The 16,240-nt window shown below is 49.1% G+C and overlaps 1 protein-coding gene across 2 annotated transcripts in view; it reads left to right on the top strand.

Moving 5' to 3' along the window:
• The window catches only part of PRICKLE2 (prickle planar cell polarity protein 2), a 160,849-nt gene that overhangs the window by 75,196 nt on the left and 69,413 nt on the right, over nt 1–16,240 (top strand). Inside the window, exon 1 of one of the 2 annotated variants that reach the window (XM_006262127.4) lies at nt 949–1,271. The exons of the other annotated variant lie outside the window; for it this stretch is intronic. The gene's annotated coding sequence lies outside the window, so the exon portion shown is untranslated. Of the gene's footprint in view, nt 1–948; nt 1,272–16,240 lie in introns of those variants that run through there. 2 annotated transcript variants of the gene reach the window in all.

Here is a 16,240-nt window from a genome sequence, read left to right as displayed (position 1 = left end):
GGAAGCCACACGTGTTTCTTCCATGCATAGTCTTCATGAGCTTGCTTTCCTGTGCCAAGATACAAGGCAACTCGGTGCCTACCACAACACAACTTGAGCACACACCGGCACGTTCAGGTAGATTGCTTCAGCCGTGCCTATCGGCTAAGCCTTATCCTGGAGTTACTGAGATGCGCACGTCTGTCAGAGGTGGGAACGTATCATGTCTGGCTCTTGTGACGTTTTCTCAAGGGCTCTTTTCCTCTTCCTTGCCCTGCCATAGTTTGAAGAAGGAGCAGAAGGGGTCCAGGGCGTTGTGCATGGAGTAGGAAGCTGGAAGGTCACACCTCTGCGGCGTTATCATTTTGCTGGTAGGCGTTAACTCGGCCCAAATGTCAGAACTGAACAACATGGCTGAGCACGAGAGTCTGGCGTGCAGCAAAAAGGATGGATCCTGTCTACACCTACGGTCCTAGCAGGATACTCAATGGAAACGAGAACCCCACACGTGAACAGCGTCCAGGGGGCTATTTACCAGGAGACTTTTTTTTTTGGACACTTTGCAAAGTTTGTGGTTGCTTTCGCTGGGACGTGCTAACTATTTTTCTGATCTTTTTCTTACGCGATGCAATCGTGGTTTGGGTATGGCAGTAGCACCATGAATTATAGCCACAAGGGCTGCTTTGACTGGAACCGCAATATTTCCCTTCCTGATTTCTTTTGTTGGTTTGTTTAAATCATATTGTATCCATCTAATAAGTGAATTTGTGTTTTGGAGATGCCCCTCTCACTTCCAAACCAGATAGGAAGCTTTCAAGTATAGGAAACTGGGTGTTTTCTTCCTTTATACATTGGCAAGGTAACTTTCTCGACAGGCCTATAAGGAGTGTTGGCTCCGGTGGGATGTAAATTTGGGTGAAAGCACAGGATTGGGTTATGGCTCACCATTTTCTCCAATAAGCTAAAACTGCGGTGGGCGTTGCTTTGTGAACACTGGAGGCAGCAGCCGGAGAGCTTTAACTCACCAAATGACCTAAGTAACTTCGCTGTGTCCGGGCTCGTGGAGAGCCGGTATGGCAGCGCTGTAGTCGGTCGGCCTGCGTGAGAATGCGTCTCCACCTCTCGCCGAGTACCCCAGAGGGCCCCAGCAAGCCTTCTGCCGCGTGCTCCAGCCACCACACTTTTCTCATTAAGAAGACATCGGAGAGACGTTTTTCCTCCTCCCTTTCCTTTTCCCTTCCCCTTTGCACGGCGAGTTTTCTGCACGTGAAATAAATGCCCGTCTAGCCTCGGTAAGTAATCGTGTTTGAAGGAAAGCATAAGGCAAAGTTTGAGTGTTTACGTCCAAAAGGGCATTTCCACGGGAATTTTTGTTTGACCCGGTTGCAAACTCAGCGTGGCTTTTGCTTGTAGGCACCGAGACTGACATCGCCGGCTGAAATACTGTGCTACTTGCAGTAACTGCTGCTGAATTACAGCGCCGAGGCTGGATTTTACTGACGTCGGCTATTCATAGTGTCTAGATAGCGTTCGTCTTGCTAACATGCTTACCCAGAGAAGCTGTAAAACTTTGACACAACTGGGACTTTGTCTCTTGCCAGCTTCTCGACCGCTTCTAGTTTTCGACTCCGTTAGGTGTAAAACTCTGTGGGAGTCTGCAGCTTATCTTTAGCTCTCGGTTTCAAAACGTAGCGTATGTCATCTCAGCTGTTCTGGGCTTTGTGTGGAATGACAAAATGCAAATCTTGAACCTTTTGACAGCTGTATTTAATATGAGATACCGTGTTGTTATTTTTAGCTTTTGGATGTTGACTTTTTTTTTTTTTAATTGAAACTGTTAGCATAAAGTCTGATGGGAACGTGGGATCCTTCTAATGCAAAGTAAAGCTTTCATTTCTTTTAAGTAAAACAAAGACTTCCAAGTACCTAGTAAAAACTTAATAGAAGTGCAAAAATCCAGAACTCGTGGTTTAGAGATGGTACCTTTTATTAGACCAACTATGAAACAGAAATTGCAGCAACTACAAATTATTTTCTAGTAAAAACTTAGTGTTTTTTGAATATGTTTGGAATTAAGCAGGTTCCATTGCCAAACTTCAGCAATTAATCATGACTGACACGTGTTTGGGTGGGGGAAAAAAAAAAGGCTGCTTCTAGCAAAATGCAAACTAACATCTCTTCTCCCGAATGCCGGTCCATATTAAGTTACTCAGGCAGTTTGCTGCTATAGATGGGTTTAACATCCTCCTGTATTTGCATTTGTTTAGCCAGTGCAAATCGCTTGTATGCTTTAGGATTCCTGCCTCCTTCCAGCAGAAGTTTTTATCTGTGCAACTGGTGGAGTAATTAGAGAGGCAGACAGTGGTCATGTGTGTACAGACAGAACAAATAGAGGGGTGGGGATTAGGGCGTTTCTGAAAATACCCAGCTACCAAAATTTGAGAGCACGGTGCTGGTCGACGGAAGGTAACAACGGAGATCATGCAGCCGAAACTATACGTGTTCCTGATAACATCTGTCAGATGGTAAGCTGTCCCCTAGCAGAGAGACAGATAAATAAATGGATGCTGGTGGAGTGACTGTATATCCCTGCCCGCGGACCCGCACGCAGTCCCAGTAGGAGCTAGCGAAAGAGTGAAGTGGATGCAAAACAGCACGAGCAAGTGGCCTACGGCCTGACTTTGCTTGATTCGATTTCTGTCGAGAGAAGGAACATGTATTTTTTGCATTCTCGAGCAGAAGACGGTTCTTGTTCGGAAGGCAAATGCTTCTCACTGCGTGAATCATTCGCTTTGCATTTTTGTGGCGGACGCTTGGAGATGATTAAACCTTCTGTCTGTAGGAAACGACCAGGAGTTTTGAGTGTTTTCCTGAATCAGCCTCAGATGGTACGCAGCTTTTGGTGTAATACAAGAAAGCAGTGTTACATGGCTGTGCTGCCTGTGGACACAAGCACGCCTCCCCGACGGTCTTTTTTTTTAAAAAGCTCTGGTTACGCAAGCATATTTTGGTTACATTACCATTTAAATCAATGCAGCAGCCTGCTGATTTCCCTAATGATCTTGATTAAGTTATCGGCTATTTCCTTAATTAGCTGCCTGATCTACTTATACCTTAAATGAGTTTAGTTTATCTGCTTGTCACATAAAGTGGTTCTCCCCCCCACACCATTTTTTTTTGCTTTCTTTTCCAAGGCCCCTGTGCAAAGGGGACCCTCGTCTCATTGAGGCATATGCAGGAGCTGAAATGCCAGGGCTCCCATGTTGCTCAGCCAACGCCGCGGTTTTGTTGGGAGTGTTTATGGCGTTCGCAGTGCAGCGCTGGAGACGGGGCGAAGGGGAGGAATAATGACGGCATTGTTGAAGCCGTCCTGACTACCAGTGGGTGCATCGTTAGCAAACAGAAAAGGAGCCGGGGTCTCAAGGGAGTTGGGGACTGAAAATACAGGACTGAGCAACAGCACCGAGCTGCTTCCAGGGAGGCAAAGCAGAATGGCATCCCTTTATCCTTCCTCTGTGCTTGCTCAGGGCTCTGGAGGGTCCCCGCCGCTCCCAAAAGCAGGGCAGGTCTCTTTGCTTAGAAAGCGTCCATAAACTGGACACAGACTGCTATATCTGGGTCCACCCAGCTGTTTCCGCTTCTCCCTGGAAAAAATGCCAGAGATGTCATTGAAAAATAAGCCGGTCACTTGTGTCTCTGCTTTGAATAGAAGCATGCGTAGTTTCTTAGAAGCAAGCTTGTTGCAGAAATAAAGGATGCCCATCCTTAGGAGGGTGGGGGGGCACTGCTGTCTCCAGTCCGTCCAGGAAAAATGCTTTAAAAATATACAAAATACATGCATGGGGTTCAGGCCACAGGCCCTCTCTTCTCCAGCACGCAGGAGGAGCGCGTGCCGTCTTGCACTGGTGAGCTCAGTGTCTTATAGTGGGCTGGAGGGTGTGAGGTCTTATAATGGGTGTGCAGGGAAGAGAGGGTTGTTTCCTCCTGTCCTCACTCCTGTGGACCCGGCACAAAGTGCAGCCCAAAATGTGGGCGTCGATTTTAGCATCATTTTTTCCTCCCAAGGTGTGGACTGAAGTGGTGGAGGCCAGGCTAGGGGGGTGCTCCACGCTTGGTAAGGAGGGTGCTGTGCTGCTGTCAGCTGGCAAGGAGAGGGGTGGTGGTGGAAGAAACTATCCTGCCGCCTGGCATGTGGGGCTGTTATCCTTCCTCAGCCAGCGGATGGCTGGTTTCCTTGGAAATGACGCTCTATGGTTAATCGTAAATGCTCCGGTTGTGGCAGGACACTCGGCCAACCAAAGGAGCACGTCCAGATAATAAGACATCTTCCCTCTCCAATTACAAGCATGGGGCAGCGGTTCTTAGAATCACCGAAAATGAGGGTCAAAGGGAGCTTGGGGTCGCATCTAGTCCAAACCCCTGCTCAAAGCAGGACCAGCCCCAACTACATCATCCCAGACAAGGCTTTGTCTACCCGGGTCTTGAAAATCTCCAAGGATGGAGAGTCCACCACCTCTCTGGGTAACCTTCCAGTGCTTCTCCACCTTCCTAGTGAGAAAATGCTTCCTAATATCTAACCTCAACGTCCCTTGCTGCATCTTGAGCCCATTGCTCCTTCTCCTGTCTGCCCCCACTGAGACCAGTCCAGCTCCATCCTCTTTGCAGCCCCCCTGCAGGGAGGTGAAGGCTGCTGTTCAATCCCCCTCGGTCTTCTCTTCTGCAGACTCAATCAGCCCAGTTCCCTCAGCCTCTCCTCACCAGTCCTGTCCCCCAGCCCCTGAACTGTTTTCATTGCCCTCCACTGGACTCTGTCCAATGTGTCCACATCCTTTCTGTAGTGGGGGGCCCACAGCTGGACACAGCACTCCAGATGTGGCCTCCCCAGTGCTGAACAGAGGGGAAGAATCACTGCCCTCGATCTGCTGGCAGCGCTCCTGCCAATGCAGCCCAGGTGCCGTTAGCCTTCTTGGCACCAAGGGCACACTGCTGGCTCGTATCCATCTTATTGCCCACTGTCACCCCCAAGTCCTTTTTTGCAGAGCTGCTGCCCAGCCCGTCACCCCCAGCCTGCACCGGTGCATGGGATTGCTCTGTCCTAAGTGCAGGACTTTGCATTTGTCCTTGTTGAACCTCAGGAGATTTCTTTGGACCCAGTCGTCCAATTTGTCTTGGTCTCTCTGAATCCTAGCCCTGTCCTCCAGTGTATCCACTATTCCCCACCCCGACTCAGCTTGCTGTCATCTGCAAACTTGCCGAGGGTGCACTGCATCCCATCTTCCAGGTCACTGATGAAAACATTGAACAAAACCGGCCCCAGGACTGACCCCTGGGGCACTGCACTTGATACTGGCTGCCAACTAGAGATCAAGCCATTGATTACTACCCTGTGAGCCTGATGCTCCAGCTAGTTTTCTGTCCACCATATAGTCCATTCATCCAACTTGTACTCCCTTAGCTCGCCTGCACGAATGTTGTGGAAGACTATATCAAAAGCCTTGCTAAAATCAAGGTGCACCACATCCACTGGTCTCCTGCATCCACAGAGCCAGTCACCTCGTCATAGGAGGCAATGGGGTTGCTCAGACATGACTTGACCCCGGTGAATCCATGCTGACTGTTCCTAATCATCTTTTTCTCCTCCAAGTGCTTAGAAATTGCTTCCTTGAGGACCTGCTCCATGATTTTTCTGCATCCTCCGTTACCAGGCTGCCTCCCCATTCAGTCAGGGCCCCACACTTTCCCTGATCCTCCTTTTGCTGCCGACAAACTTGTGCAAACCCTTCTTGTTCCCCTTCCCATCCCTTGCTGGCTGCAACTCCAGTTGCACTTTGGCCTTCCTGACTCCATCCCTGCATGCCTGAGCAATGCTCTTATACTCCTCCCTAGCTGTTTGTCCAAGTTTAAACTTCTTATAAGCTGCCTTTTTGTGGTTTAGTTTACTGAAGAGTTCCCTGCTAAGCCAAGCTGGTTTTCTGCTGTACTTGCTAGTCTTCCTGCGCATCGGGATGGTTTGTTCCTGTGCTCTCAGTAAGACTTCTTTGAAGTACAGCCAGCTCTCCTGGACTCCTCTCCCCTCAGACTGGCTTCCCAGGGGATCCTGCTCATCAGTTCCCTGAGTGAGTCAAAATCTGCTTTTCTGAAGTCCAGGGTCCTTACTCTGCTGCTCTCCATCCTTCCTTTCCTTGGGATCCTGAACTCAGTCATCTCGTGGTCACTGCTGCCCAAGTTGCCATCCACTGCCACATTCCCCACCAATTCATCCCTGTTTGTGAGCAGCAGGTCAAGAAAAGCATGGCCCCTCTTTGGCCGCTCCAGCACTTGCACCAGGACGTTGTCCCCAGCCCTCTCCAAAACCCACCTGGATTGCCTGCACACTGCTGTATTGCTCTGCAGCAGATGTCAGGGTGATTGAAGCCCCCCATGAAAACCAGGGCCTGTAAGCAAGAAACTTCCACTAGCTGGTTGAAAAAAGCCTCATGCACTTCATCCTCCTGGTCTGGTGGTCTACAGCAGACCCCCACCACCACATCTCCCTTGTTGTTCTCCCCTCTGACCCTAACCCAGAGACTCGCAACAGGCCCATCTCCAGTTTTATACTGGAGCTCTGAGCAATCATATGGCTCTTTCACATAAAGTGCAACTCCTCCTCCTCCTCTTTTCCCCGCCCGACCTTCCTGAACAGTGTGTCCCCATCCATGACAATGCTCCAGTCATGCGAGCTCCCACCACGTCTCTGTTGTTGCAATCACGTCATAGCTCTGGGACTGTGCAAGGTCTTGCGATGCTTCCTGCTTGTTTCCCAGGCTCTGTGCATTTGGGTACAAGCACCCAAATAGCTGATTGCCCTGATTTCTCAGGATGTGTGAGAGCATCTCCCATTTCTCCCTCCTGCTTGCTCTTCCTCCACCACTTAACTCAGGACCTTGGTCTCCGTCCTCCATCCCTCCTCACTAGGTTAGCAAGCCTGTCTGCAAAGACGCTTTTCATCAGGTGGATCCCGTTCTTCTTGCAGGCCACACACCTCTGCAGAGTAAGCTGTCCATTTGCCATTTGCCCTTTTAGCAGCAACCGTGGCCGCCGCTTCGGAGGTGCCCTGTGCTGCGGCAGAGACTAGTACATCCAAGCAGGCGTCCGTGATACTAAGCACAAGGTTACTGTTTGCATTCTTGATAGCGAATGATCCTGGTCTCGGCGGAAGGGCAAACATAGCTCTCAGATGTCACCCCGGGGCTTGCGTAGTCAGTGTGATGGCACAGCAAGTAGAAAGCACCTCCACATTTTTTTTTAAATAGCATTATAGCCTGCCTGTGTGCTAGCAAACGACTGCTTGTGTTAATTAGCCCGTCTGTTGCCATTCCCTCCGCAAACCATAGTCCCTATGGGAGGAACGTGGCCCATACCCATGTCAGTGAGGAACAGAGCAAGGGAAGGGCTATCCTCATCATTTTTTAACAGGTGGAGGATTGAAGGAGGTGTCAGGGGTGTCAGTGAGAGTTTAGGCACCTTAATAAGGTTAAGCATCTCAAAATGCTTCTGTGGATCTGGCCCTAGGTGATGCCTTGGGGAGAGTGTGGCAGAGACACGAATCACACCCTAGTCCTTTAACCACCAGGCCATCTGTCCTCTCCTTGCCATCCAGCAAGTGAACTTTGTTCCACGTGGGCATCGGGAATAAGGTGCCACATCTGCCAGGGAGGCTGGAGGGATGTTCCAGTTTTGGCAGTGATGGATCTGACCGTCCAGCGAGGCTCTTGACCACAGAGATCTTGGTCAGCCCGCCCATCCTTTGGGGGCCCCTGTGCATACAATCACAGACAAGGAGGGTTGAAGGGAGCTCAGGAGGTCACATCTAGTCCAGCCCTCTGCTCCAAGCAGGACCAGCCCCAACTACATCATCCCAGCCAAGGCTTTGTTTAGTTGGGTCTTAAACACCTCCAATCACTGGGCAATGGGTCCTCATCGCTTGTTGAAATAGCGTTTGGGTCTTAAAGTCCTGGGTCTTAAAGTCCTCCAAGGATGCAGAGTGCACAACCTCTCTGGGTAACCTGTTCCAGTGCTTCACCACCCTCCTAGCGAGAGTGTTTCCTTATATCCGACCTCAACATCCCTTGCTGCAGCGTGAGCCCATTGCTCCTTGTCCTGTCATCTACCCCCGGTGAGAACAGCCCATCTCCATCAATGCACGGATACTTTCAAGAGCTGCATCACCCCTGCTTGCTCACACCCGGCGAGGGATCTGCCATCCTCAGCTTTGCCAAACATTTCCCCGCCCAATACAGTGGTTTGCAAACGGAGTCAGTCGTGCAGCCTGCCGCTGGAGAGTCTGCCCGTGGCCTCCTGAGTGCTAGCCGGCTGGGGTGCTGCTGACTTTCCTTGTGTTCAAAGAAATTAGGAATGTACACGTTATTTTGCCTGACGTGTCCATGCGAGGGATCGCTATAGGCACCCAAAGCATAGTTTGCTCGCCGACCGGAGCAGAGGCACCTGAGAGATCATACCACAGCAGGACCCGCTCGGCGAAAACCCATTCTCTGTACTTAATTGCACCGCAGGTGCTATGCAGTTCCCTTGCATCTGATCCCTGACAGCACAAGTCTGCTTCATTTAAAGGGCAGTGCCTCTCCGCCCGAGCTGTCATATTCTTAGCTCTGGAGATCCCTCGTGGTACATGAGGCAGCAGCCTATTCTGTTATTAAGCCCAATTTTCCACTTTTAGATTCGTTCTAATTATACACCCCTCATTACCCTGCATATCTTCCAAGCCTCCTCCTCCCAGTGCTGTTGCGCGGGACTTGCTGAAATGCATGTGGCGTAACAAGGCCCATTTTCACCGTGGAAATGAATGGAGCATAAATTGGGCTCGTCCCAGCTAAAACAAAACCGAAGGGCTGTTTTGTCACAGCCCGAAAGCCTGTAACATCTGTGCCAAAAAGTCATCGGTCTGGGAGGAATGATCAAGAACGGAGAGAGATGCAGGCCTCCCTGCGGAGAGTCTTTCTGTGTTTTTAAATGTGTGCTTCCCTCTCCGAACAGGCGTTACTCCCCGTTATGTGACTGACCTGATCCTCTGGTGCCTTCCTCCAAGTTTGCACTGATGTAACGCCACCAAAATCATTGGGGCCACCCCAAAGTGACACTAAAGACTCTTCCCAATGCCTGAAGAAGGCTGGTTGTACCCAAAAGCTTGCAAAGAGCTTTTTTCCAACTATTTAGTTGCTTTAATAAAAGATAGGACATCTACCCCAAGAACCTTGCCTACTAAAGTGGGACAGTAACACAGACCCGCTATCTCAGCAGCATGGCCTGAGCGCTCATAGCTACATCCCAGTTATACCGATTCCTTTCACCAGTTACAAAACTTCATTTTTTTTTGCATTGCCCATTTGCATCAGCCACTTCCAGCTATTTGCTGTTGTTCTGAAAGTCCCAGCTCCTGGAATCATAGGACTACAAGAGAAAGGCAGCTTTTAGATCAGCTTCTAGCTCTGACGGCTATAGCGAATCCCTTAAAACCATGTATTTTGAACAGCTCAGGATCTAGAAAGCCAAGAAATTGAATGCAGCGTTATTTGTTTTTCAATCATTAAGTTCATTGTATGGTTTGTGGGGCCTGTGTCATGATTTCTGGCAACTTGGGGCTAGCGACATTTCAAGTGGAAAAGCAATTCATCTGTGTTTTGCAGCCTTCATTTGTGCTTTATTGCATGCCATATTTGCTTATACCAGCATTGTTTCAGAGGAAGAAAATTAAGATGAGAAAGGTACAGCGGAAACCATTGAAAAATCAGCATTCGCCTCCAGTTAATTAGCATACAGCAGCATCTGGTTTGTATTGTTCTGACTCAGATGCCACTGAGTCAGGACGCCGGGTTCATGGTGACTGTGCTGGAGGTGGAGAAGAGTTCAGGCTGCCATGAAAGTCAACACGGTCATGTCATGCAGTTTTGCTCCGTGTATCAACGGTGTGAGATGTGTGGATTGTTCTGCAGTGGGGTCTGCACTCAACGATGCTGGCATTATTATCAATATAATGATGGAATAGGCTATATAATGTTTCGGAGGCAGTAAGCGTCATATATTAGGGACCCCACAGGAGTTGGGGGTTCAACTAGCCCAGGGGAGACAACACAACACAACCATCGGAGCTGGTGACTTTCTTGTTCTGATCAGGGACTGGGACTGGAGGTGCCTGGGAAGGTGCGCAGAGTTTCAGCGTTTAAAGAAATAGGACCCCACACCGCTGCTAGCTAGCAGTGCATCACAGCAGGTAAATAGGGTTGCCAGCCCTCCAGGATTGCCCCGGAGTCTCCAGGAATTAGATAGAAACCTCCAGGAGGCCACTGAGAGTCACCCAGGAGATAAATGATGCGGCATTCATTAAATATTAAATGTTGAATCTGATTTATACAGTAGTTCAGTAGGTGTTTAAAATGTAATAGTAATGGGCATTTGCCTTCCTGACATAAGGTCCATGCACCATAATCTTTAACTGTTATATGCAAAGACGCGTTATACGCATTGTTATATTGTCCAAACTGTTGTGTGTCATGGGCATGTTGGTGACCCTACAGGTAAGACGGTTGCAGACCGTCCCCGAATGGCAGCGCACGACTCCGAGCAAAGACACAGCTTAGCTGAAAGGACGGATGAGACCTGTTGTGAAGGACTCCAGAGACCTGGATTCAGTTTCTGCCTCTTCCCCAAATTCCCTGGGTCACCTTGAGCCACGTCGCTTAACTGGGCTGTGTTTCAGCTTCCCACCGATGAAAGCCTTGTCTGCTTAGACTGGGAGCTCTTTGGGACAGGGACGATGCTTTAGTCCGTGCAAGGAACCAACACAGCAGGTTCTTCCCTGGATTGGGGTGTCGAGGTGCTGCCAGGGACACAACCAAATTACTAATGATAATTGGTCTCAAGTCTCACCCAAAAGTTCCTACTGACGACTCATCTTCTCAGCTCGTTTGTGCAAACTCCCAAATTTAGCAATAGTTCCTGTTGCTATGGAGCTATTTGATTTCTGTTTAGATTACTTGATGCTTTGCATGTGGATTTTTCTTGCATTGGTTCATGCACTGATGTTTCCAATAATTCACTGTATATGCATATTCCTGGCTCTTGCTGCATTGTGCAGGAACACAAGTGAAAGAGAAAGGTAGACTTTGGTAATGAGGTTGCTACTTAATCACATCAGGACTCAAAGGGAAATGTTCATTAAATATTTATTGGATTGTATTCATTAGCATTTTCCCTGCGTTGGGGCTGGACAGCTGAGCTCTCCAGAGAATTCAAACCTCTGTCAGGCAGCCGGGAACAGGTTTAACACCGAGCACTATGAATGCTTACATTGAAATACCGGTGGGCTCCTTGTACCATCATTGTCCTTTGAATTATGTTTGGATTAGCCGCAGCGGCAGCAAATCAGAAGCTTAATTTATGGGAATGAAAATATTAATAATGAAGATTTGGCGCCTGTTTGGGTTTTTTTTCCTGAGTTGCACTGCATTGGCTGCAGGTGTGCTCGGTAAGACACGGCTGTCAAGCATCCGAGGGCTCGGGCAGGCAGCGAGACGTTTGGCTGCAATTTTCAGAAGGGGCAGATGACTCGGAGCGCCCGAGCCGTGGACCGCCTGAGCATGCGTCACTGTAGAGGTTTTCGAGTCCTCTGCACTGCAGAAAAACGAGCTCTGTGCCCGTGATTCATCACAGGTGCAAAAGCATGGACCACATGATTTATGGCATGAAACTGCGCCGTCAGAATGAGAAGCGATAGGACAAATAACTGCATGTCCTGATGCGAGAGGCCAGGATTTCTTCGGGTGATGTGGTCCATTGGACCAAGTGCATAGTTGGCATAGAGTCCGAATGCAGGGCAGTTCTCATCGGGTCTGCAGGGCGGCATAGTAAAGAACAGTTGTGTTGATGCATGTAAATACATGTGCAAAACCGAGGTTTAATGGTGTCATATGTGCTAAAGTACATTGCAAGCCTGGAAGAGCAAGCTGCTTAAACGTTTGCGATGTATTTGCCTATTTGTGACAGTATAGCTAATTATAGCACGATGGCTGAAGCCATTCTCTCTCTCTCTGCCTTGCTCACCCTCACTCTAGATGGCTAGATAGTCACGTCTACAGCTAAACCTCGGCTAATAAGTAAAAACATATGACTCCGTAACAATCTGATAGAAAAATAAAAGCATTACTGTGGAGAGGAGAAAGCCTGAGATTAAATTGATCGTGACAGTGGCTTTGCAGTCTGCAGGAGCAGAATTGCAGGCTGCCGGGGAATCTGCCCGATGCAGGACGTGATGCTCATATACAAAGCTGGGGAGAGGCCTGCTTTTCTGCAAATGCTGTGCTTAACAAGTGAAGGTTAATCTCTGCTAATTAGCTCACAGACCCAATGGGGGTGACCTGGCCATCCTGCTATGTAGCTAAAAACTCGATTTGCCAAACCCCAGCAAAACTGCGGAGAGAAATTCAGCGACTAGTAGATGCAAACATACCTGCACATCCCCCTTTTCTGTTTAATTGGTATAAATTTTCCCTGTGGTGCATGAGAGATGAGCCTTGCAGCTCCTGGTAACACTAATGAGAATGACATGGCTCTGTCTGCTCTCACAAACCCAAGGATTTCTCCCCGCACGTCAGCTTCTGTTGTGTCATGTTTTGTCACTTCGTGTAAACTGGCGCGTTGTAACGCGGCGCTTAGGCGTGTTTGATGAACCTGCCTTCTGCCTTTCTACTGAATAACGAGCTGATTGCTAGCCTTCCTTTGGAGCACTACCTGTGACGCTGGCAGCGCCCGGTGTATCTGTAAGTGGATGGATATTGCTTATTTGGGGTGGTGCAGCTTGCTTTTGGAGAGCGCAGGATGCCTCTAATGATGGTCGAGGTTACCACAAGCAGCACTTTTCCTCTCTTCTTCAACGCAGACATTCAAACGCATATTTATTTTAATGCACCAGAAGGTAGGAGGAAAGTCAACTGGCTTCTAGCTCAGTTATCTTTAACCCATTCAGTTGGTGTCCAGTTGCAGCATAAATGCCAGCCATTCACCCCTGGGATGCAATTACTTGGGCAACGACTGCTCTGATTCTTGCTGATTAACCTGCTTTACAGAGTTAAATTTACCCCATGTAAATACTTCCAGCTTTTTAACCATATTATCATGCATTTGTATTATGGCAGCATACAACAGTCTTGTTGTCCTGGGCATCACGTGCACACATAATAAAAGACGGTCCCCCCATAAGACAGCTTAGGTATCTTGGAGGGTCCAGGTTTAGGTGTCTAATTTAGTTCATGTCAGTGGAGGTAGGGATTAGTGAAGGACCTGAGCCTTACCATCTAACCAGGTGAGGTAGACTTGCCAGAGATTTAAGTATCATTCCTACTACATGATGCCTAGAGAGGTTACATGACTCGCCCAAGGTCATGCAAGGAGTCTGTGGCAGAGCCTGGAGTGAAACTATAAAGTTAAGCCCCGGTCTGGTGCCTAAACCTCATGATAGCTCTTCTTCTCATTTTGCTCCCTGAAAATAATTTGTTGGCATCCATTGCTATTTTGGACTTCCAGGAGTGCAGGTTTCTTTCTGAAAGTCAGGCCTGCGAGACCAGGACGCTGGCTCCCTCGATACAGCGGGGGAATTGCCGAAGTCAGTCCCTGGCTGCGAGGACAGAGCAGCGCGTGGCTCATGCGCACGCAAGCAGAAAGCATGTCAGACATTTCCTCCTTCTAGCTGGGGCCACGCCACAACCCAGTGGCAACACCGTGCAGGCGGCATGACCCAGCGGAGGCACAGCGGGGATGTGCCTCTCACGTGCATGCAACATATATCACGCACTGCCCTGACTTACCTGCATTGTGGACCCTGGCGGGTTGGTGAAGACCCAGCGTGTAGCGTAGGCTCTTTGCAGTCTTCTCTGCTACATGGGATGGTTGGCAAAGTCTCCCGAGACTGGGGCAAACTTTGGATTTTCACCAAGTAGACTTGCATTGAACCTGCTGAGCAAGAACTTGTTCTCCAAAAGACAGTGCAAAACCAAAGGATGGAGAATCCCTCTCTTCTTTGGAAATCTCTTCTCTAAGACGAATGCTTTGGCATCAGTGGGGTTGGCTTGGTTTTACTGAGCAAGGAATCTCACCCTGTTTGGTTAGCTACGGACACAAGTTTAGCTCTTGCACCTGTTAGCTGGCCCTAAACCATGTCATAAAAGTAACGTGCTTCAGTAAGGCGTGGTTATGGGCCTAGCAGTGCTTCAGAAGAGTCCATTGCATTGCAAACAGGAAAAGGTTCAACCTTGTTTCTGACCAGAGGCAGGAAAATGTCCCCGGCAATAAACTGTTGACCGGTTGCAGCGAGCGAGCCCTCCGAGTGCATTCCAGCATCACAGGGCTGCTCTGTGGTTTATTTCTGTTCAAAGCGACAATGCTAACAATGGACAAAGCAGTCAGCAGCTAAATCTGCAATTCCTTCCCCTAAGCACTTCCCAAAACAATTAAGCTCTATTATACAGGAATACCATGCTTTTATTTCTAGCAATTGCAGCTGGCTTTGATCATGTCAAAAATGCATGCAAGCGTATTTAAGATTCACTTCTTGGATTGGGCGTCTTTCTAGCAAGCTTCGCATCCGTTCCCCTTGTCGTTGGACGTCCATGTTGTCCTCCTCATTCATTTCTTGGTGGCAAGGGGAAGGCAGGGAGAAGCGCCGCAAAGGATTGCATTCGGAATTACTTCTGCTTCTGCGTATAACGCGCTCAAAAGCTTTGGAGATAGGTGATGGACTTATGCCAGCGGAAAACCATCCAGTAATGCTCTGTGCATTCCTTATAAAACTCTTCCACCCACCAAGATGGTGACACTACTTTTCCAGGTGTGAGCAAGTGCAGTCGGCACGGAGAAACGAGCTGAGAGAGGTGAAGGGACCTGCCCAGGGTGACACAACGCATCAGTAGCAGAGTTGAAAATAAAATCCAGCTGTCTTGACTTGTCCTCTGCAGCGAACATGAGCTGTTGTATCTTCAGACAAACTCTCCGGGCCTGCATATGCATGAAAGTGTCTTTCATCAGCAGTCACTGCAGGTTTGCTCAGTGAAATCCTGGCAAAGGTTTCAAAAATTAGATTAGTTAGAAATGTAAGCAGTAAAAATCCTGCCTGGCCCAGGACTGGTTTAGCAGAGCATGGCAGCTAATAGGGCAGCTGCTGCTGCTCTGTGATTGCGGGTTATTCTGCTAATTATAAGTGTCACGCGCATCTTGAACTGTCCCCTTCCTGTCCACCTACGGTCTCCCATCTGCGAGACGTGTCTAGCACCTCTCGCATCGGGTTCCTCGCATGGCGCTGCAGATTAATACAGTGATGATGAGAGTTTTTCTGGAGCAGGAACATTTTTTGGTGCTGAGCTGCATGCCTTCAGAAGAAGGGTAGGCAATGTGAATACTTTACCTGGGCCGCGGCCTGACGTAGTGGCACCTGACATGCATCGAAATAAGCGTGTTTGTGATTTTTTTGTTGTTGTTGCATCCCAAATGGGTTGTGTCATTGGCCTAGAGTCTGGTCCAAGAAAGGGTTGAGGTACCTGCCACATGGGGTTCACATATAGACGTCCAGGCTCCCCATCCAGTGTGTAGGAAGGGTTAAGGATGTCCACTAGCCATCCTGCTGGTTGGGGAGTCAACCAGTGGTGGTAAATAGGAGATAGTGAAGGTCCTGCCCCTCGCCGCGGCATACCACCATAGGGAGGATCTCTCTGGTCCACCCATCTCTTGAGCCTGGGTGCTTGCTCCCTTTCTTTCAAAGGACTGAGCAGGACCTGTGACCAGGAGAGGGTTTTTGTGACCAGGTTTCGGGCTTTTCTGAGACGGGGGGTCTCGCCACGCTCTGTTGAGGTTGTGCTAGAGGGGAATAAACAGTGCCAAAGTCATTGGCCACATAGAGCAAATTTCAGTAGCCTTGTAGTTGCTGGGAAGGGGGAGAGGGCTCTGGTCCCTGCTTTCTATATTCCTGCCAAAGACTGTGCAAGGGGCAGGCCCAGGGAAGCAGCTCTAGGAGGAGTTTAAAGTAAAAAAGTAAAGAAATAAAGATGCCTGCAGAGCTTTGGGCATCCCTGAGGCTAAGTGGCAGCTAAGCAAGAGATTTTCTGTCAGCCTTTGTACCTTATAGCACCCAAATTCTTCCTCGGTAGGACCCAGCGCTCGGGTGCAAAGAGCTCCCGTAAACGCATCCCTTGCCGAGAAAAGCCACGTTTCTTCTGATCTC

Source organism: Alligator mississippiensis, chromosome 12 (genome assembly GCF_030867095.1).
Source record: "Alligator mississippiensis isolate rAllMis1 chromosome 12, rAllMis1, whole genome shotgun sequence".
Taxonomy (NCBI): domain Eukaryota; kingdom Metazoa; phylum Chordata; order Crocodylia; family Alligatoridae; genus Alligator; species Alligator mississippiensis.
The sequence above is the reverse complement of the archived record's forward strand: the minus strand, read 5'-3'. Positions and strand labels throughout refer to the sequence as shown.